Source organism: Macrosteles quadrilineatus, unplaced genomic scaffold (genome assembly GCF_028750875.1).
Source record: "Macrosteles quadrilineatus isolate MER2022 unplaced genomic scaffold, UCM_ALF_1.0 Scaffold_2__2_contigs__length_208266976, whole genome shotgun sequence".
Taxonomy (NCBI): domain Eukaryota; kingdom Metazoa; phylum Arthropoda; class Insecta; order Hemiptera; family Cicadellidae; genus Macrosteles; species Macrosteles quadrilineatus.
In genome coordinates, this window is record NW_026542595.1 from 177,166,558 (window position 1) to 177,189,497 (window position 22,940).

Consider the following 22,940-nt stretch of genomic DNA (forward strand, 5'->3'; position numbering starts at 1 on the left):
TATTTCCTTTGTTAATCTACACTATTATATAACAATCTCATGGTGTCTGTATATATGTGTGTTATTCAACATAGTAAAAACTACTAGACAGACTGTGCTTAAATTTTACAAAATAAAGCTACTATACCAAGAATGGTTATTCAGTAGGACTAAATTATTGCCACTTCAATATTTGTAGAGACTTTGGGATTTGTAGAGACTAACATCTAACAATTTGTTCAAATAAAATTAATTTTAAATTTTTAATAGGAATATTATGTTTTAGTATGCCTGAGGAAACCATAAATTAGCGACAACAAAATTTGAAGTTTTCATATTGAAGGCATACTGACTAAATAATTTATTTTCTTTGAATAATTACTATGAAAAACGTTTGCCATTTTGTAAACGATTTCAGAAGCTAGGCCTCCATATGGCTTTCCACAATATTAATAGAATTTTTTATCACATCAACATTCAGACTGGATTCGGAGACTATGATGCTTTTATTGTTAGATGGTGCAGTAGGTTACATATTTTTTACTAGTAGGCCTACTTAACAGAAACGCCGGCTTATTTCTTTGAAGTGGCATTTATTTAAGTTATTTTAATCACTTAACAACAGCATTTATCAATAAGATAGACAAATAAACAAGGAAATAGTACGGCATTACTACCTAAAACTTGCTTCTCGCGTCTATATTTACACGAATCATTGTCTTATTCTTACATTTTTTTTACAAATTTAATCTAAGCTCATATTCGTGAAAAATGTTTCACACAAAAACGAGGATATTTTTTAGATGTCTAATTTGATCGAAGAATAGCAGAAAGCAATTAATTGTTGCTTACGCGGTGGATCAAGTAGAATCTTAGAACACTGTATGTATTATTCATTTTTAATTGAGCTATTGTAATTATTCTTGCATCCAGGCACATCACATCTATCTGGCATGCTGTAGTAAGAAGTTTAATGTCATTACTAATGATTAAAGGTAGTAGAAACGCGATTATGTACGTAGAGTACGCGACTCCTCCATTCAATGTAATGGTAAAACAACCGAACGCCAAGACACTGATGCGACGTTGCCGCTTTTCACTCGCCGCGGCCTTGTATTAGAGGTGGCTGTGATCTAGGTATCAATAAAAACTTGAAAGTAACATACTTTAAAGCTAGAAACATAATTTGTAAATTAAACTTGAATATTAATAGATTATTAGGCGTATACCAAGCTAGCCTAGACCTATCTCAAAATATCTACACTAATATTATGTTAGTTATGCCAGTTAAATATTTACAAATTATTGATACTTATTTTATAGTTTGTGCTGAAACTAAGTAGCCTACTTGATCGCTCGACAATGTATGTTCGGGTCAGGCCTGCATAAAGTTATAAATTAAACTCTTGTTTAACAAATGTAGTGACATTGACTGTAATGGAATAAAGCGTTTGGAATAATAAAAGGAATGTGAGAAGTTAAGTTAGGTTCCTTTATTTTGTAAATTTGTAACACAGAGGACAGAGATGAAGTTGGCCTGATCTAACGGACGGTTTCAGTCTAGCTGTCAATGTTAATTTTCAGAATATACATATATACGTATATGTTTACCATTTTACTGCATCTAAGTTATCTTCTTATGTATCCAAATGGCCGCGAGTGGAATTGGATTGGATTGGATTTTCAATATTACCTTACCTGTGTCATCATCAATGTACTAATATGGGTTGGTTAGGTTAAAAGTAGAAATAAAAATGTATAGAAATTTTACAACTAAGGAAAATAATAACCTAAATTCCACATTACGGTATCTAGTATATAGGATCTATATAGGTGAACCCTGTTTTTTCCTTCCACCATGGGTGAACCCTAGTTGAGTGAGTTGGCGTTGGCTTTGTTTGACTGGGAGAACAAAGTGAGGTTAACCGGTTGCAGTATCCGTTCCTTCCATCGTCATCGAACGCGTGTCACTTGTTACAGCTCCCATAGTCCCATGGAACAGTTTGTTTGCGCATGCGCATTGGAGAGGAGTAATCCGCGATTGAAACGGATGTCCTCTACAACCTACCTAGGCTGCAGCAGTGCAGCAGCAGCAAACACTGCAGACAGTACAAAAAAGGAATTGATCTTTCTCAACTTCATCTTCGATTATAAGACTGTATTTATAAAAATGTTGGAGGGGATTAATGCATAATTTGTTAAAGTAATACAATGTACAAATTTTATTTATTCATGACGAAATCAGAATTTTATAAATATATACATAGGCCAAATTACAAAGATACTTAATATGCAATGAAACACAAATTCGATGAATGATGATTCCCCGATCCTCAAGACCGTGGAGAAGCATGGTGGAAGGAAAAGACACAATTTTTCCTTCCACCATGGTGGAGAAGCCTAAACGGTAAATTACCTCATTACCTCCTCATTGGCTTGATACCAGCATAAGCTGGATAGGCTGCGTCAATAATTACAGTTTCAAAAATAAAACTAACATTTACAATAAATGGTAAATGGTGTCATGCCACCTTTAACAATGTGAGTGAATGTGAGACGACGCAACTACTTGCCACCACACTTTTATCAGAGGTGGTTTGGTTGGTTATCATCAGGGCTAGAGATATGGTTATCATTGAAATTAATGGTTGCCATGCACGCTCTCGACAATCTGTCACCACACCACGACAAGGTGCCAAAATGTCATAAGTCATAAGTCCAGTGTGATCCCGAGAAAGCAAAAAAAAAAAAAAAAAACAACTCTTGGCTAAGGGTTACTACAGCGTTTAATATTGGGTCGCTGATGGTTTTAGTTTGTTGGTTTTTCGAAAGGACTATAATTGGTAGACCTATAGTTTTATCGAAGCAATTGTTTATAGTTTGTTTTTAATTTAAGTTTTAAGATACTGTATTAATTGACATGACCATTACAAATTTTGCAGGTATTTGTTATTTTGGTTCAAAATAAATGAGTTATTGAGTTATTATTATTGACGCCGATGCCATTCGGTGTACAAACCGCAACTTAGGAAAAAATGGATTTATACACGAGGGCTTTTCGTTTTCTATTGTTTGTTTTATTGTTATTTAACCGACATTAAAACTAAATAATTAGTATATAATTATTACAAAAAACATAACTATTCAATTCATAATAACTGGAAAAAATCAGTAACATTTCCGAACAAAGCTTTTTTATAGTATAACATTTTTGGAGTTTTTGGCACTTTTCGTGTCGTTGGCAGCATTGTAACTAGGTCAAATTATTATTCTTGCCTTGCCACCGTCGTGCGTAGTCGTCGTCGTCGTCTTGGCTTGAGATTGTGTTGTGTCAGTTTTCGCGAGTCTTCTGTTTGTATTGTGTAGAACTTTAGTTTCTTTTGTCCTGCTTCAAATTTTCTTTGTTTGCTATTTGTGCAATGTTTTAATTAAATTAGTGTATTAGTACTTCAGTGCAGATTGTTTTAGTACTGTGTAGTTATCTCATATTGCAGTAAATGGATATGTAAATTGAAGTGCAGGACTCCTATCAGGTACGAAAATCCTCTAAAGCTGACTAATGAACATGCCATTGTTGATTCACAGCGTGCTCAAAACTAATTCTCATTAGTCTTTATCTTTGGTATATTGCTTAAATCCATGCTATGAACGCCCTTTATAAGTTTCTAATATGATGTCCCAATTGTTTCTATATATAAAATAACAATTTAAAGACAACATTTTAGAAATCGATAGCACGCTATGTGTAAAGACGCGTTTTCTTTCTGTCAATATAAAAATATTCCTTAATCCTTGTAGCCTAGGCCCTATATTGTGTTTTATATCATGACGAATTCGACACCAAAATGAAAATGTGCCCACACTTCTAACACAGTTCTTTCATTGGGGATTTCACTTGCATAACATCTTAGGAGGCCAGTTTGGCCTAGGCCTATAACGCTTAAGCATTAAAAAAAAAATGTTTTTTTCTATAATTTTATATGACTGATGAATTTTATAGATCCAAGTAATGCAGATTTGTATATCTAGAGTCAGTTTTGGAAATGTCAGAAAAATAAGTAGGCTAACTTACCGTAGGCTACTTATACCCTATTGTTATCATTCATCCGACCCCATCATGAATTTGAGGCTGCACTCATCTGCATGTATGTGATTCATGTATCTGCCCTACACGCATTCAAATGAATATATCGATTATTTAATTCGATATTTAATGTTTGGTTAATTAGGTTAACCTCACCTAACTAAATGAATGACATAATCAATATATCAAATAATCTATGATATATTTCATTCGAATGAGTGAAGGACAGATACTAAAGTGCAGCCGAATTTGATCTTAGAAATGCCTCGTTTCATTGAGTCAGTTTTTATGATTTAGTTCTTGCACATGAACTAATTATTGGTGTACACAGTGTTGCTCAGGGGTTTCTTTTTACAATAATTAGCCAATGCTTCTTGACTCAAACACGGTTTAGGCCTAAGTTACTTTACACTACTTTATGTACTAAATAATGTTAGGCTTATGTATGGGCCACAAGACTCTGCAGTTGGCGGCAGCCAATACCAAGACCATGCTAGCGCGGTGTTGCAACATCCGCATGTTGACTATTGGGGGCCGTGGCGACACTAATTAAAATATAGGCTATTTTACAACAATATTTTACTACTAATATTTTCAAACCAGCTGGTATGTAACTTAAGTTGACTTAGCCTAAGTCATAAATTCCCACCATGGAAACAAATTTGTATACCTAGTAAGTAACTTACTACATAATATATTACAGAAATAACCAAAGCAAAGCATATTAATATGGTACCGTACTTAAAAGATATTAATGTAAAAATTGTTTAATCAAATATTAGATTCGGCAACATAGCCTGGTCCTTAGCTCCTTCGAAGTCACGTGGTAAATAGGCTCTTCTCTCAAATACAGACTCTCGTGGCCCGTAGGCGTACAATAGTTGCTATACAGATAGACTTTACTTACTTAGACTGAGGCAGCCTGGCGTATACATTTAGATTTGGTTGTTTACCTATAGGCCTAACAATGACTTAGTTTTGCCTAATTTTTAGACTTAGACTAAACTATTTTATTTACTTCCAATGGCACAGAACTTTTTTACTGAAATTCCAGTAGGCCTATCTTATAAGTTAGTTATTTTCAACCATACAGGTCACTAAAGAATAATAGCCAATTATACTCAGTATTTATTCTTGACTATTACTGTACCATTATATTAGGCTCTTAGTCATAAGGAAGCGCTCATTATTCTCAAAATATGTAATTCAGCTGTAAAATTGGTGTAAATCTTTTGGCCACAATTGAATAATTAAATAATTACATACAAGTGCTGTTCAAAAAGTTAAAAACGTTCATAGGTAGCCTACCAGAAAAATATTGTAGCCTAATAGGCCTATCTTAAGATACATTTTAAAGAGCAAGTAAATTAGGCCTGCTTGGTAGTCTACCTACTTTTTTGCATAGCCAACAAATACTGTTCATAGGTAGGCCTACATCACGACTGGTGTAATTTTCAACTAGGCCTACAGCATAGGCCTAAATTTTAAATTTATAGACTTCCACAATGGGCAGAGCAATGAAACTTTTGTCACGGTGGTTGAAGAGTCCCTAAGGAGACAAATGTGTTGGTACTTAAAAGTATACGCAATTGGCATGCGCCTGGCGGTGTCAGATGGAAACGTTCTTTGACTTTATAGGCTTACCTCCGTAAGTAGTCCAAAATTGTGAGTCTACCTACAACCGCTGCCGTGCCGTGTCATGATAGCGCTATCGTGTTATTTCGTGTTTAAATGTTCCGTGTCCCGTGTTGTATTTTATGTTTAAATTATTTGATGTTTTTGATGTAAAGCTCCGACGATGTTGCAATGCAACAAAACATGTCAGCTTTGATCAACATTTGAATTAAGACACAATTTTGGACTACTGACGGAGGTAAGCCTATAAAGTCATTATTCGTAGTTCAGGGGCTATCAGAATGAATAATAACGTTCTTTACTTCTAAAAAACAATACAAGTGTTCATGTACTTAGACCTTCAATATGAAGTATAACTTACATACTGTATATAATGGTAAAAAAAGATACAAGACATTTTTCACAGATAATAACACAACAGAACCAATTATGGCTTAACATTTGATCAGTGATTATTGCAGTACTTCTGTGCTTTTATGTAAAATTTTTTTATTCCAGGGTTTCTGACGGAGCTTGCTACAGAGGAATCAAAAGAAGGTAAGAAATATAACGTGCTTAAAATAGTCCTCCTCGCCTATACCTATATCAATGGCGGTGTTCATTGTGCCTGTGTTCTACCTTTTAAGCAAACTGATATTTGCACCCCCACCTTCAACTGCCTTCATACAACATTTAAAACCATTTACGGATTCGTATTAACTTCAGACAGATCTGGATAGTCTATCAATTATGGGACCTGCGATCTACAGGTTGTCATGTTAACAAGAGATCTGGATTATTAAGTATTTGGTGAGTCGGTGGCTCAGTTGGTAGCGTCACGGACTTCGGGCCCAAGGCAGCGATGTCATTGGTTCGGATCCTGGTCACTGCCACTGCAAATGCAAGGTTAAAAAAGGCCGCCAACCTCTTTTGTAAAAAAAAGTGTGTGTTTTATTGCTAAATGACCAGCACTGGTAGACCCCCGCCGCAGCAAACCTGCAGACTAAGTAAGTGAATTTCCGATTACTCTGCTATATTTCCATTTAGATAATCCTTTTAAATTGTCAGATTTATTTTCTATTTAAATAACATTAGTACTTAGGTTTGCTGCAATAGGAAAGATAATGTGTTTTTTTTTTTTAATATCGATAGCTTTCTATGAAATAAATAAATTTAAATTCCATTATATGAACAAGTTAACCACGACAGTATTATTTATTCTCCATAAAAATAACATGGGATTTTAAATTTACACTTTATGGAATGTTCTCCGTAAATGTTAGGCATAATACAACAACACTGCAATAGGCTAAAGTGTATTTGTTCAAGTGTAGATGAAATAATTAATATTTGAAGTAGAACCGATTGCTGATATTTTAGTTTAGAGAATTTTGAACCATTATTAATAACAATTATCATGAATCTTTCTCAAACTTGCCTAAATATCATAAACTTAAAACTGAAAAAAATAAATAATTTAGGTATTCTATAAAAAGTTCTGAGTTATAAGAAGAAAAAACATTACTGGATTAAGTGGTAGACTAACATGCCGTGTTATGTAGCTTGTCTATCGCCATAGCAACGAAGCCTTTGAACTTCACTTTCTAAATTGGCTTTAAATAATGAAGAAGGGTGGCTCATGCCACATAAATGCAAGAAGTAAATTTGATTTATCAATTACAAATTCATGTTAGTTTTGTCAATTCCTGTCCAAAATCACAATTCAGGGAGTATCTGACGATGGTTTGGAAGAATATTAAGAATAAACAACACAACAGATGTATCAAATATCAATGTACTAGGCCTACTGCTTTAGTTTGAAATGCAAAGAAATACTGTCATGGCAATCTTTGAGACTAAGCAAATTTCCATTTTCCCTATAGGGTGTTTCTTTGTATTATTTTATAACTTCTTTTGGGTTGTCAGTTTATTTTCTAGTCTTGCCATTGATGAACGGTTCCAAAACAGCACAAGGCTAATGCTTGCGCATGGCGTAACCAATGTCGCATACTTTCAATGTGTACAAGCTTCCCACACGGTAAAAACAATTTTTGAGAATTTAGCGGCATCCTTGCCAAATCAAAAATAGACCACATCCCCCCCCCCCTGCTACACACAGGAACCATGTGGTCTGATCTGACACTGTCAGAGTTATGTAAATCATCAGAAAAATAGTGAATTATAGTGCTCGCCTAACAAACAAAATGTCACTGGTTCGATCCTGAGAAAGGTCAGTAGCATGGATCAAAACTAGACCCAGCCCGCCAGCTGTTCCTATGGGCTTTAAATATAAATGATCGTGGCTAATGAAACAGCTGATCTTAGTCGGTAACTGCAGGTTTGTGACACACTTCCATATATTTCTTGGGTTGTGTTCATCAACAATGTGATAGCTAAATGTCCACTTGTTTGTGTTTTGATTTTTGAGTGTCATTTACACAGTAACAAAGCTTCACAGATGGTCTCACACTCTCAAACTCCGTTAGCCGGCAATCTCTAATTAAATCATTACTTTAACCCATTGGAAATTTAGTCAAGTGTGTAAGTACAAGCTCAGTAAACCTTAAATGCCTAGCCAAACCAAAATAAGCATGTTCAATGTAGTTTAAAATCCAAATGTATTACTTGTGTAGCTAATGGAAATGCCCTTATCTCTAATTCACATAGAGCCTCTGATGTTTATTGGGACAGTGCTTTGCTTGATAGCCCATCTATCCATCACTGAAAATAGCTCTGAACATAATGTAGGCCATTGCTTGGACCTGGCGATAGTACTATCTGTATGTCTCATGTGATAAATACATGTTGATAAGTTAAATCTGTTCCTCTTGTACTTTCTTTTGATAGTGTATTGTTTGCAATGACTAAAAGTTTTTAAAACTGTTAAATAGGCCTAATCCACAATTAACTAGTATTTCTTTCTTCTTCTTCAAACTTAATTCCCAGATATAGTTGTTTTTCTTGCTTTTACGCAGCATTACTACAATATAATGCTGTCAGTTTTTGTTAACTAGATTTATTATTCTTATTTTCATTCTTGTAAAACTAAAAAAAAGTAACTAAAATTAAATTGTCCCCTTATACTATTTCCCAAACTATTCAAATAAAACAGTAAAGGAAACAATACCAAGATTCGGTACAAAAAAGTGATAATGAATGTGTTGTCTGGTCGTATCTGCTCGTTAACGTTAACTTGTTATGTAATTGGCTAGCTGATTGGCGCAACTAAGTGCATTATCACTGAAAGAAAGTCAACCCTGGCTATAATGGTCTTCATGCGGCAACAGATTATGGCTTCCTTTGTTATTGTGGTGCAATGATGAGCAATCAATTGAAACACGTTGAGTAGATGCAGGAAATATCCGGGAAGAACATTGATGTTGAGAATGTCCTCAAGTTGTACTGCCTGCTGTTGCTGTTGCCAACCGGACTTTAAATAGTTAAAATAATGTTACGAAGTAAACGCACAATTTTAGAAAACTTGAATCTGTAGATTACCACGTGTCATGTTCAATGATTGTTAATTTGTAGCGGTTTTTTAGCGTAGGCTTAAAATACGTGACAGCTGATTTAAGCGTTGATCGGTCATGGTGCAATTTTATAACGAGAGACGTGACGTTTAATTTTAGCATGTTAAACTAGAGGTCTCTTGTTATAAAACGTGTGTACTGCCCTTTTCATATACGATACCTTGTGTTGGTTTAGAGGCAATATTCTAGAATATTTAGTTTTAAAAACACTTGTAATTTGCATTTACCAAATTATTAGCCTACTACTACAGTACTTATTACCGTTATTTCTAATCGCTATTACTATTTACTATTACCGAGTCCCTAAATAAATTTTGAGATCCGTATCACAGCAAATGGGCAGACTAAGGGAATTATTAGTTGATCTATTTTACTAAAATAGTTTCATAATTTAAGGGTACTGTACTTACATGTTTATATACACCTCGCTGTAGCTCGAATAACAGTGGTTCAATATGTGCTTTGTTTTGCTGCTACGAGAAGTGCAAGAAAATGTGGTTTTGATTACATTTCAAAAGCCAAATTTGCTGAATCTAAGTTGATTTTCCTATATAGCTCGGGAAAGCTCAAGCGTAGTTTTCATTGTAAACATTAGGTTTTGGTTTGAGGCTTGATAATTGGCGTTCAGACCCACATAATGTAGCGTTTGACATAATGTTTGTGGATATTGACTAATCGTAGAGCTGCAAGTCTGTGACAGCAGGTGGTATGTGTGGAACGAACGCCAGGTTTGCGGTAAGTTCAGCTCTAGCAGTTCTCGGGTCGTGAGAGAAAGTTACAACGGGACCGCTTCATTTTAATGCACTTGTTTGTATCCGATCCCTGGCCGATTTTCACGTTGAATATCAACGAGTTTATTTAAACAAACATAGATATTTATATTGCAGCAGTATCTTCAAAGCAAGCTGAAATTCAATACGTCCTTTTTAGACCCCATAGTTTACAAGGTATTGCAAACAGTGAGAAGTAGTCGAAGTGTTTAGGTTAAGATTTGTATCTTGAAATTGCTCTAAAAACGTTAACTAATTCTATAAAACTATTAACGTTTTCCATTTCTCAAATTTTTAATCTCAAGCCTTTTAAAATAGCTATACTTAGACATTTGTGATAATTAACGGGGTTAACCTCAAATTAACTATAATTTGAGGTTGACAGCATTTTTTCAATAACCAATTATCAACTGAAATGTAGACGCCACCTAGTGAGTGAATGATGAATTTAGAATGGAGTGAGATGTTACTGGCTGGCTAGTTTCATTAGTCAGGGTAATAAAGACCAAATATCAGAAACAGCCGGACCCAGTTTCTAACCATCAACAAACTATTGACTTTAGATGGATCCAAAAACCTTTTGATTGGCGAGCTCCATAACCCCTCAGCTCCCCAGCAGTAGACATTTCAAATTTTAAAGTATAATTAGAGAAGTAGATACACTTTACTGGTTGTTTTCTAGCCGGTAGCCAAGTGTGAAGTAGCACGCGTCTGTTGCATCTCGCGTGTATGTATTTTAATGACGTCATTATAGTCAATGATGATGTCCGTAGAGTTACAGCCTGAACCCCCGTGCTGACTTTCCACTAACACGTCTAGGCTACGTAATGATTTTGTATCTCTAAAATATTAAACTAAAGGTTTAGTTTGGACACTGCGAGTCAACTTCTGATCCTATTGTACAATCGGATTTCTGATTGTGTTTTATGTGTGGTAACGCTGGATTTAAAACTGGCAAATCAGAGTAGGCTACAGCTAACAAGAAGGCGAATTGTATTTGAAAACAACAGTCAATAATAACTGGTTCCAAAAATGTACTATTATTATGTACAATTGAAGATTATAAGTGAGAACGAAGTACAGCTAGCTGGTCCTAGACTACAACTGATTACCCTAAAGATGAAAAGAGCTACTTAAGTATCGACATGTTATTGTAGGCTATATAACAAAGCATCCGTTTTGTCATATAATAGTACAGTATAACGAAAAAGTACAGGACTAGTTTATAAGTTGAATAATAAAGTACAGCGTCTTTCTCGTGGCTCGTGGTAACAAGACGTTGTGTGCTTGGCTTAGAATGGCAGGAAATTGCCAAGGAGTGTTATAAGTTGCGTGACCAGGTTTTACCTCATAGTCAGACATTCTAGTGATAATTGTCGTAAAATCACCAAATTGGTTGTTTTTGTAGACACCAAGTTTGAAGGCTGTCTTTTCCGTCTTTTCTGAATTTCAGAAGTCAATTTATCATCTTGACAACTTTGTCGCCAATTCATTTATTCCATAGATGTTGTTGTTGAGTGTTAACAGTGTTATTGTTGACAACAATGTATACATTCGTTAATAGTGTATACACAAGTTGACTTGTCACGTAGGTGGTCCTTCAGTTTAAGGTGCCGTGTGCTTTGATTGAACCACCTTAAAGTTTACTCAACAACTAGTGAGGATGATTGAAGTAATGTTTCTTTTACATTTGGACATGTCGATTCAATTACCTTTCCTTCAATTAAACATGTTAAACAGCTGAAGACACCAATACGGCTAGTTTTGTTGTTAAGTACATGTTTCTTGTTATTTAATTATCTTTAAATAAATTCAAAAGTCAACCGAACCCTATTCTAACTTATGATTCTTACATGTTTTAAATTCGGATTCTACCTAAGCCTAATAGAAAATACCCCCGCCGCAGCAAACCTGCCGTCTAAGCGAATTTCCATTTGGCCGAATTGATTTTCAATTGATCTATTTAAATAACATTATTAGGTTTAACGAGTACCTAGGTTTGCTGCTACAAGGAAACTAATAAAGTAGTGTGTTTATAGTAAAATATTGATAGCTTACTATAAAATAAATAAATTTGCCAAGTTTGATCAAAATATATCCATAAACAAGTAAACTACAACATTTTACAATATTCTCCATAAGAATAACATGGGAATTTTAAATTTCCCATTTTTTTAGTTTTCTCCGTAATCAATAACCGTACAAAAACACTTTGATATACTGAATTGTTTGTTTTTTAAAGCTCTTTAAGAAGGTTTAGAGAAAAATTGGGAAATTTTGTGTTTTGAGGGTAAAAAGTGAGAAAAACCAATTTTTACCCCATAAAACCCCCCATAAAACCCTGTTCCCATGGTCCGATCATGCTGGATCGCGAACTCATTCAAGTTTATCCCGCCTTACACCTTCAAACCAAATTTCATCAAAATCGGATAAAAATTACTCAAGTTATCGTGTTCACGGACACATATATATATATATAAATCTATATATATATATATATATATATATATACATATATAAAAATTTGAACGAATGGTGTTTTTGGCCTCTGGGGACATTAAAATGAAAAAGTAAATCGGTCCCGGGCCTAAGTCTTACCATGAGACCTACGGTAATAGCTATTTTCCCTATAGGGAAATTCGCTAAAATGCAATGTGAAATTGTGAAACTAGGCATAAAGATACATTCACTTCAGGTCAGAAACGTCGCTCAAAACATATGGTACATGTTGAGGGGAGGTCATATGCTACATGGCAGACCATATGAGACATTAATGTTATCAGCAACGATAGCTGGAGAGTTATCTGTTATCATAGCGCGGTCAGACGCCCAGCATTGATTTCCATTTTAATTGCGAGCATGACATTTACATGCACTGCGTCGCATGCTGTACACTCCACAGTCTACATTGCAATAACAAACTCTCCAGTCTATTGTTGATCTACATCTGTAGTGTAAAGTGTGGAATGTAAAATAATAAGGTTTAGTTTAATGTTTGGCAAGGGAATAGGTTTTAGGGTAGAATTATGAATTTGATCTATATTTTCAAGAACTGTGTATTATTATTATTAATCGTGATTGTTAAAGTGCACTTAATTTTTTTTGTTAAATATTTACGAACTTTGTAGAAATATGGTGAAGAATTATTGTAACTTTTTACCGTAATTTAGATGATGAACCATTGGAGAATTATTACTAGTTTACATTCGTTCATTATGGGCTATTTATGAAATAGATCGTAGAATATTTTTGGAATACTCTGGTAAACAATATATTTAGTAACAACATACTTGGTCGTCGAATATTACGAAATAGAAACAGTTTTTTTCTGCTTTGGCTTTACATAGATAAAATGTTCATTTTTATACAGTTTGTGACTATAACTTCAGCTTAAGCTGACATAGATGTTTGCCTAAATAAAATAATTGAATATTTTTAAAATAATAATAAGTACTACTGTAGATAGTAGATGAATGTGTGTAGGATTTTGTAACGACTGAAAATGGACGATCAGATAATCATTCGTTAAACAGAAGAACGCAATTTAGACACAAGACTAGACAACATTTAGAAATTTAAATGTTAAAGTTACATCATGGACAAATAGAATTAAATACATACCGACAGCCGTGATGCATTTATTATATGTTCTGGCGTCCACTGCTAGGATCGCCGTGTAGTTACAGCGCCAAGCTACGTAACTTCACGGCACTCCTAGCGGTGGACACCGGAACTTATGCCAACCGCTGTACTGCTGTCGGTCTATATTTAATTCTTTTGGTCTATGGTTATACTGTAAATATTAAAACACGGGCATTCCAAACCAAACGTGACCGCTTGCGGTGCTTCATTCGCAGGTTAGCATATTAAATGGACCAAAAACCACTGTTCCCCTGACCTGGAACATTGATTCCGACCGTTTCACGCTATTGTCGCAGGGAAATTTGTTACCCTTGATCGCCGTCGAACAGACGCCATTCTGAAACTGAACCGTTATGTCGTTTGTACGGTCTGAAAACTTACTTAGGCTTACCAAGTGTAGACTGCGCATTATAGAACAAATTGCGATGATTGAATATTCCGTAAAAAACTAGTTTTATTCATTCACAAAATTACAGAACGTCGAACGTCACACTTAATTGTAGGCATACAGTAATCCGTTTGGGTTAGTGAGCTGAATGTTTCCTGTTATCGTGGAACCAAGGCTGAGTGGTTGTAGTGCTCATATTATTATCAGAAGATCGCCAGTTCGGTCCTGAGGTAACTCCACGATTACTAGAAAAATACCGGTATGGATCATAAACATAAACAAATGACGTTTTTGGCCCGAAAATAAACATTATTTAACATTGCTTAAATGGAACTGCCAAAACATATGTTGCTATTAGTATGGGATTCGGGCCAACAACGTCATTTGTTTAAATGTTTATGATACATACCGGTATTTTTCTAGTAATCGTGGGTAACTTTAAAACAGTCCTGTCATTGTTGATGGTACGATACTGAACCCAGCTGTCCTTGATCATTGGTCACATATATTACGAAACTAAACAGATGATCATAGTAAAAACAGCTACACAAGTCAACCCGTTCAATTATAAACTGATTCTTGGTTCATATTTGGGATGGAATACGCCCTGAAATTGATCTATTTTTTGACTAAAACAGTCTAGAAAGAAAAAGAGTTAATTCTAACGTAGTTCACGTATACCATACACCTAAATGCATAGCTTAGACGATCTTAGACGACAAAACCTTATGGCTTGGAGGTTTGGATCAAAATAACGTAACCCAGCAGTTTCTTTATTTTATTAGTTGACGGCAACGTTCGAGGACCAGTGTTGAACCATTCTTAGCCATCTCTCAGGATTGAACCGGTGACCTTTGGTAGGTGAATGTATTGACTGCAGGTCTGCCAGACAAATGAAGTTGAAGTCACCGAAGCACAGACGGTAACACGGTCATAACGGGAACAGCGCTGCAGCAGTCTAGATTCTAGAGATTCTACCAGCTGCATAGCGAAATACAGTACTACTGTACAGTAGACAAACTGTTCCATGCCTCTACTGAATACTGTATATCATACCTCCTGTTTATATGTGTTTTCGACGCTGTTGGAATTTTTTAGTTTTTTTGTAAGATAGCCTAAACTGCGGCCCTGTTGTTATCTTGACCTTTAATTAGATAGTTTCATTTTTTTACTTAAAAAAAAAAAAAAAAAAAAAACTGAGTCATGAATCGCTCGGGATCGACCCAGCGACCTTCAGATTTAAGGTTAGCATAACAACTCGGCTACGTTTACAGTATATTGATTCTTGCATTAGTTGCAAAAACAATCATCGTTGTTGTAGACTACTTGTTGGGATTTTATAGGGAGAAATGTGCTGATTCGAATGATATAACTGTAACCGCGCAAGGTGTAGCAGAAAATGTAAATTATCTAATTAAACTTTCGCCTTGTTGTATTCTGGTATTCCAGACGGTACATCGGATAACCCCTTAGACGAAAGACTTATGGAGGATTAGAAAGGTGCATGGCAGTAAAGGATATGATTTTGACACTGTCTCTGGAGCGACGTAGACTTCTTCCTTCCTCCCTCCAATCAAACCAATACCACTGCTTTATACTACTGATAATTTATTTAATCAAAACTCGTCCATAATCAAATCCAATCGTTTGTAGTAACCTTACAACACGTGTAAACGTTAATGAAACGTTAACAGACGGGGTTTGGTAATTAGCATAACGGCAACAGCCCGACGTTAACGTTACGTCACGTCGCAATTACGGGTTTCATCAGATATTATATCCGACTCCTCCCCGGCGAGTTTCTACACCGAACTGCTTTCTAGAAATCGCAGCCATTTGCACATCAGACATGGTATGACATTCTTTGTAACGTGATGTCTGTCACATCCGAGAAATGTACTACTTTTTTGGTGTTATTGTGTCGATGGCATTTTAAGTTTTTTAGTTAGCGGTCTAATTTTTCAAACATCATGAATTGATAAACTACAAATTATATCTGTGTCCAGAATCTAACCAGGTACATGTTCTAAAGAGTGTTTCGAACAGCTATCTGACATATACTTATCAGACAGAATCAACCAGGGATGAATGTTGCCAGCTAGACTAAGTGGTCAATGGTAAAAGGATGGGTTTTCTGTGCGTATTTATGCGGGAATCACAAACATTGCAATAACTTTTGAACCGTTATTCATACAGCGTTGGGGTTGTGCCATTTTATTCAGAATTATAAAGATCAAAGAATACTAAATGTCAATCAACATTTTCAGAGCCGTTTATGTTAAAACCATATTTTTCCGTTACTTTATTATTTTTAGGTGGGGGGGGGGGGGGCAATCTTTCCAACATTTTTTAAAAACCTTGGAGATACAATGAATTAGTACCAATATTCGTCAAAGTCGAACCACAGGTGTTGTCTGTGTAGCTCTGAACACATCCACATCACTTACAAAACCATTTTTTTATAAGCCAGGTGGACCCAAAGTGGATATATCCACTAAAAACTCTAACTCTAAAATAATTAAAAAATAGCGCTTTCTCCATATACTATTTTTTTTATATATAAAAGAGGTTGGCGGCCTCTTTTAACCTTGCATTTACCCGTTCACATACACTAAGCGCCCGTGCGTGGAACGTTTACAGCAAAGCCAGGAGTGAGCCGGTACAGTACAAGGTGAACTGTACTCACAGAGAAGTTCTCTGTGCTGTACTGATAAATTTTAGTGGCAGTGACCAGGATCCGAACCCACGACATCGCTGCCTTGGGTCCGAAGTCCGCGACGATACCGACTGAGCCTACGACCACAGAAAACATACTACTTATGACTCACTAAATTCAACCAACCACTATGTTTAAGGAGAGCGAATAACATTTTAAAAATCCCGTTCAACCCCTTTTCATGTGACGTGGAAGTTTTAAACGTTACACAAACTAAGGGTTCAATGAATCATTGTGACTCGTGTCCCAAAATAAACGGGACAATGTGTGTGTTAATCGGGCATTTTGTCTATGGGGATTTCCACTCAAGCCTTCTTATAGAACCTCTCACATCCCTTCACCACCCTAGATGACTGCAGGAATACGCTAAGTTAGTTGTCATATAACCGTGTTGCGTTTCAGTACCTCAGATAAGCCAAAAACTCCATCAAAAGCTATCAAATAGGTAATGATGACACGTTTCTCGATATTTTTGCCCAAATGGTTATTACAATGCATATTAAATTTAAGAAATGTTGGCCAAACACTGTATACAGTCTATTAAGGGGATTTAAAACTGGTTCTGGCGTCCACCGCTTAGAGTGCCACACTCCTAGCGGTGGACGCCAGAACTTATGCTAACAGCAGCACTGCTGTCGGTCTGTTTCAATGTTACAGTACCACAACATCTGGCAGGAATCTTCAATTTCTAAAGAGGTAAAATGTAAACCTCAACATTTTCTCTTCCAAGACGTTTATTTAATTTTTGTTGGTTGTATTCGCTCCCTACTATTCATTGTTCTACGTTACGATTCGTATTTTTAGCAAACGCTGTGTTGATAATCTTATCTTTGTGGTGTGTAAATTGTGAATCATTCAGGAAATGACATGTTCATGTGTTATCAATTATTTACTCAAGTCTGCGTAATTTTCAGGAAGTAGGACTTGTTAACTGACTTCTAACAGTGCCGAAAAATCGACGCGTTTTGTTTTTAGATTTACTTAGGGCCATCGAAACGACAAGTCAATAAGCAGGTACAGTAAAGTAGAACGACGAAGATTGAATGCAGAGTAGGAAATAGTTTTGTCCGTGGGGGGTCTATCGGGGGTCTATAATGTATTGCTGTGTGGTTTAATAATTGAAATATTGCATGAGGATTCCTAATATTCAGTTAATTTTTTTTTAGAAACATCACATGCTTTCTGGCTACTGCATCGTCGTCGTGTGAGTATAGTTTGCAGAATGTAACCTTGATAATACTAACACTTATGTAAAAGTTACGAGACCCGTGTAATTTGTCCTTACGTAAGGTTGTCGCCATCAACTTCAACTTGAAAGGTCTTTGTTGTTTGTAAGCGATTATACTGTTGAAATACAGTTGTCTGGTTATCTTCGGGACATATCATTTTCATTGGGAACTGCACTAACTGTGGGGAAATCTTAATATTTAGCTTTTGAAATTTACTCTTGCTTAAAATAATATTAAAAATATTATCGAAATAATTAAAACCAAAGAAGTGAGAATTTGTAAAATTCAAGGTAAACTGTTTGTATCTTAGCGAGTAAATTAATTAATGACAATATTTAATTTATTAATCAGACCTACAACTTCTCTGGTGTTTAAAAAAAAATTTAAAGGTTGAAGTAAATAATGGTTTGTTAAACAGTTACAACACAATAGCACTTACTGTACCAAGCGAATTTAACCTGACGATAGTAGCCACTAATTAACCATTTGAGAAAGTAATATACAATTGTTCGTTTTCGTCCCTTCCTAGAATTTTCGTCAGTTATTACCATACAAGGAAACCACAGTGGGGTCGCGGAAGCAATGTTTTGTATAGTTATACACGCAGACGATGAGACGTTGCATCATTGTTGGGTCATGTGACATTAACACGTGATCACCTTTTGTATTGTCGCCCGACGACATGTGTTGTGAACAGTATGCCTACTCAGACTTGCATCACGTTTGTAAAGTAAAATAATAGTCAAGTAAGTACAGTAATTGGCAATTAAGATTCAAGCGACAACCCCTAAATTTGACAAAATCGAAGTGTGAAGTTTGTTGGTGTGATAGAATCGATTTCGTTGGCAAAATATGATGTTACGCCACCCCAAATCACAACAGGCCAGCTAATAGAAATAGCTAATATTCGCCAGCTCAAGTTGTCTATTGTTTTTTATAGTATTGTTTTTTCCTCAACAAAGTCCATGCTAATTTTTTATACTGTATTCAATTTAGTGCTTATTACTGTTATCTTGATGCAAATACTGTTTACATTATATTTGCTATCAAACTAATCATTGGTGTGTTTGTAGTCTAGGTCCGATATTGCAAAAGATTGACTATCAATTATTTTCACAAAAATTGGAACGCCTCAGTATTGTTGGTTCGCCAGTGTTGTTGGAATTTCACACAGAAACACCAATTAACTATCGACTGTTAATGAGGTTTACCATATTTTGGCGCCTGCTGTTATTTTGTGCGCAGACTTTCTGTTAAAATACCGTTCGATAAAAATCACTATGTAATCGTGTTATTCATCCTTGTTATGTGAAATTGTATGTTTTATCTATAAAAATATACCTGGAAAATCATCGAGTTTTTTAATTATTAATAAATTGTAAAAGCAACAATGATTAACGACCACTGACTGACCTTCTATACTTTCAACGAATGCCTAATAAATGATTCATGGCCCAAAACAGTCTACAACGCCGAAACCTCTACAAATGAGTTAGGACGTTAGGAAATCTTAGATTTAACCCTAGGACCAATGTTTCTGTGGATATCAGTTCTCATTAAAACATCGCATTAAATGTACATTTTTGTTAATTGTCGTACACGTAGGAAATAAGAAATAGCTTTTTGTACAGTAGTTTCAAAACTGCAATGTCATACTCAGTGTACCCATGCTTTTTTTTTGTGTTACCCAAGCAACTTCTGTAGTTGTTTTGTTAATGTTGAAACCTTTTACGTTAGTCTGTATACTAAAACAATTCGCTTTAGCTGAACTTAAACAATCCCGAGCTCGCCGAATGAGATATAAGTTTGACAATGGCTGGCCTAGTTGTGCGCATTATTGAATCTGATAACAATAATCGGCCACTCGGAGTTAGAACCAGCTACTGCCAGCAATGCTATAGGAACAGCTGATTGCTGTTTACCAAATGAGGTATGGAAAATAACGTCAATGGCTTTAGTAAGTAGTCTTCGCATCCTATTGTAAAATCTGAGGCGCGGTTTTGTGTTTTCGTATTGGTAAAGATGACACAATTTTGTTTGAAAATCCCTCAGTGTAAACGCAAAATAAAATATAACCTAATTACAAAAACGTCATACAAATTAACACTACACTCTTGGTATAGGTCGAGCCCACGTCCAACGTCGTGCCTTTTGTTGTGCTACGGTAGTTTAATTTTAAAATTATGTATACTTGTTAAACAGTAGGAACAACCACTCATAGAATCATTGAACTATTCCGAATCCTACCGGTTCGCGTTGACTGTTTAGACTGATTATATACCATGATGTTCCAAGTCTTAAGAGACAGTTTGGGTTGACCTCCGGGAGGCCTCGAGCCTCGCTATTTCTGCCAGACGTGAAGAAGCCGGGAGGTCTCCGGCGAAACGTCGCGCAAGGTCAGTCCATTGGGACCTGGAACCTTCCATGGTTATAACAGGAAAATGCCAGTAGACCTTTGTATTGTATATGAATCATCACAGTGAGCGTGTCACTTGCATTCCAGTATTTGCCTACTGATTTCGCGTCGGTCAGTAAATTTGATGGTTGTTTCCATGTGGATTTTTTACTACGGCGAATCACTGTGTAAATCTTACTTGCATTCCAGTCAAGTATTGGCTAACATCTGTAAATTACTTTGGTCAGCAGATTTGTCGGTTTTATGTACTGTATATGTTTACTTCGAGTACGACCCAGAGAAAAAAGTGTTCGAATATGATGAAATATGTCTTACAAAACTTATCAATATGTCTACACTTACACTGTAAAATATCAAAAGGCGGCAAATGTGTTTGCAATTGTGATGTTGGTCGATTTCGACCAGCTATGCTGGTAACAATGACGTCCAATCGAAAATTGGAGAAGTCCTTTACTGTGTGTAGAAATATAAAAAAAGTATTGTAGACATAATTTATTTCATCCGTTAAAAGCAATTTCTTATATAAAGGCTTATTGATTATCAGATGGCATTGAAAATTTCAAGTATTTAGTTAACCTCAAAGCGTTTCGTTGGTTCAAGTAGTTTCCGGGAGTGTACTCCTGTAAGGGCCGGCGCGCACTATCCCGACCACGACCACGACCACGACTCCGACTGGTCGGATACGACCAGTTTTATAATAGGAATAAATGGAACAGCGCGCACTGGTCGGCTGGTCGGACCCTGGTCGGGCCCTGGTCGCACGACCAAAATTTTCCAGTTTAGTCGGGCCCGACCCGCTGGTCGTTGCAGCCAAAAATAGCACACAATGTAATGGGACGACGCGCACTACCCCCGACTTGCCTCCGACCCGACCAGTACACCACTCAACCCCCAGTATTCCTAGACCAATCAAACGGTGAGCACTAGTTTTTTGCGCCGGTCTGTAAAGTGACTCATTTGGTAAAATGTCGCAGGATTTTGACACTTTTGAAACCTGTCTTCATATTGACGTAGCTCTTCATAAAATGTTGCAAAATGCCCTTTCAGACCTGACAATTAACATTGGATGTACCCAGTATAGTTTCTTCTTCCGCTTAACGTACTTACAATACAAATGCGCCATAACAACTACTTCTTCAACAATCATCTTGACACTGAAGTTTGTAAAATATTCGTTGCCTTGGTCGGGTCGTGGTCGGGTCGTGCTCTGGTCGCATGGTGAATGACAACCACTGGTCGGGCGTTTGGTCGTGGTCGTGGTCGTGGTCGGGATAGTGCGCGCCCGGCCTAAGATCGCGCGGGCCCGTGGTACGTCCATGGTCCAAGGTCGCCCGCGTCATCCGGATGTGATTGGATCGTTCACCTGGCCAACCCCCAGCCTCGGGCTCTGCCCTACACGGCCATGTAGTCATCCATACGCTCCTCTGTGATGGGAAATTACCCAGGGAAAATCGTAGTACATCCATAATAGTTCCTCCAATCATGGCGATTTCACTTTGATAGATGACTACAGTAGGATAAAATTCGTGATAGGTATCTAAATGTTACATGCGGTATCTTTTAAGTCCTTCCTCGAAATTCAGCCTGACCTCAAAAGTTTGTTTGTATAATCTATTTATGTACCTATATTCCCAAAGATCAAATTTTGTGAATAATTCTACAAGTTGTTGGATTGTAGAAACCTACAAGACATTAACGCATTCTAAGACATCCCCCATTGTATTATAATTATGCACACTATTAGGATACAGTTTTTATTCAGTAAAATAATATATTAACACCCAACCATAGTGTTTAATTCGTGCCGTTGTCGGAGTGATTTGTAACAAAACGTCCTGTGAGCAAGAAAAGTAACAAAGGCCAAAGACTATGTCAAAGCGCAGCAAAGGGAAGGGTTCGTAATGATTGAGGTGGTGGTGTGGAGTTATGCCAACCCACCCTCAACCTTCCCCCACCACTGTTCGAGGGGTGAGGTACTTTACCAGCACACTGCACACTATAATCAACAGAAGTGGCATGCTAGCTGATTAATACATCCACAATAGTATATGACGAGGATGTGATACGATTCGTCTTGCAACATTTACTGGATAGGCTATATGACAAATCAAAATTATTTTCTTTGACAGAGTTCTTTAACTAGCTCAGTAAAACACAGTAATTTTTACTCATTAAGTATAACAAGTTTTGATAGTTGAATATATCATGTCCGCTTAACTCCTTTAATGTATGTGTTTATTCTAACACTTGTCTATGTTCCTTCATCTTTCACAAGCATTGTGCGTCCTTACAATTTAAAACACTCAAACGCATAGAAATGTTGGTGTTTTTGCAGTGTTAAGATACATTCACGTGAACGGTACAACCTCAACAACAAGATCATATTGTCGAGACATGTTGTATTATATTTCAGTCGCTCAAGTTATATTATTAGGGCATTAGTTAAAATGGCAGAACCTGTGAACTTAACTAAACATTTTTTCCTAAGCTTCTGAACTTAATAACTGTCAGACTGTTTCTATAGACTGACAGTGTATTTTCAGAACTATGAATGACCCAATCTACATTTGAT

General features: G+C 36.2%; 1 protein-coding gene across 1 annotated transcript in view; it reads left to right on the top strand.

Moving 5' to 3' along the window:
- The first annotated feature begins 3,315 nt into the window (after positions 1-3,315).
- LOC128987322 (E3 ubiquitin-protein ligase HECTD1-like) overlaps positions 3,316-22,940 on the top strand; it is a 101,535-nt gene continuing 81,910 nt past the window's right edge. The window contains exons 1-2 of the mRNA XM_054408103.1: positions 3,316-3,512; positions 6,197-6,235. The gene's annotated coding sequence lies outside the window, so the exon portion shown is untranslated. The remainder of the gene's footprint in view (positions 3,513-6,196; positions 6,236-22,940) is intronic.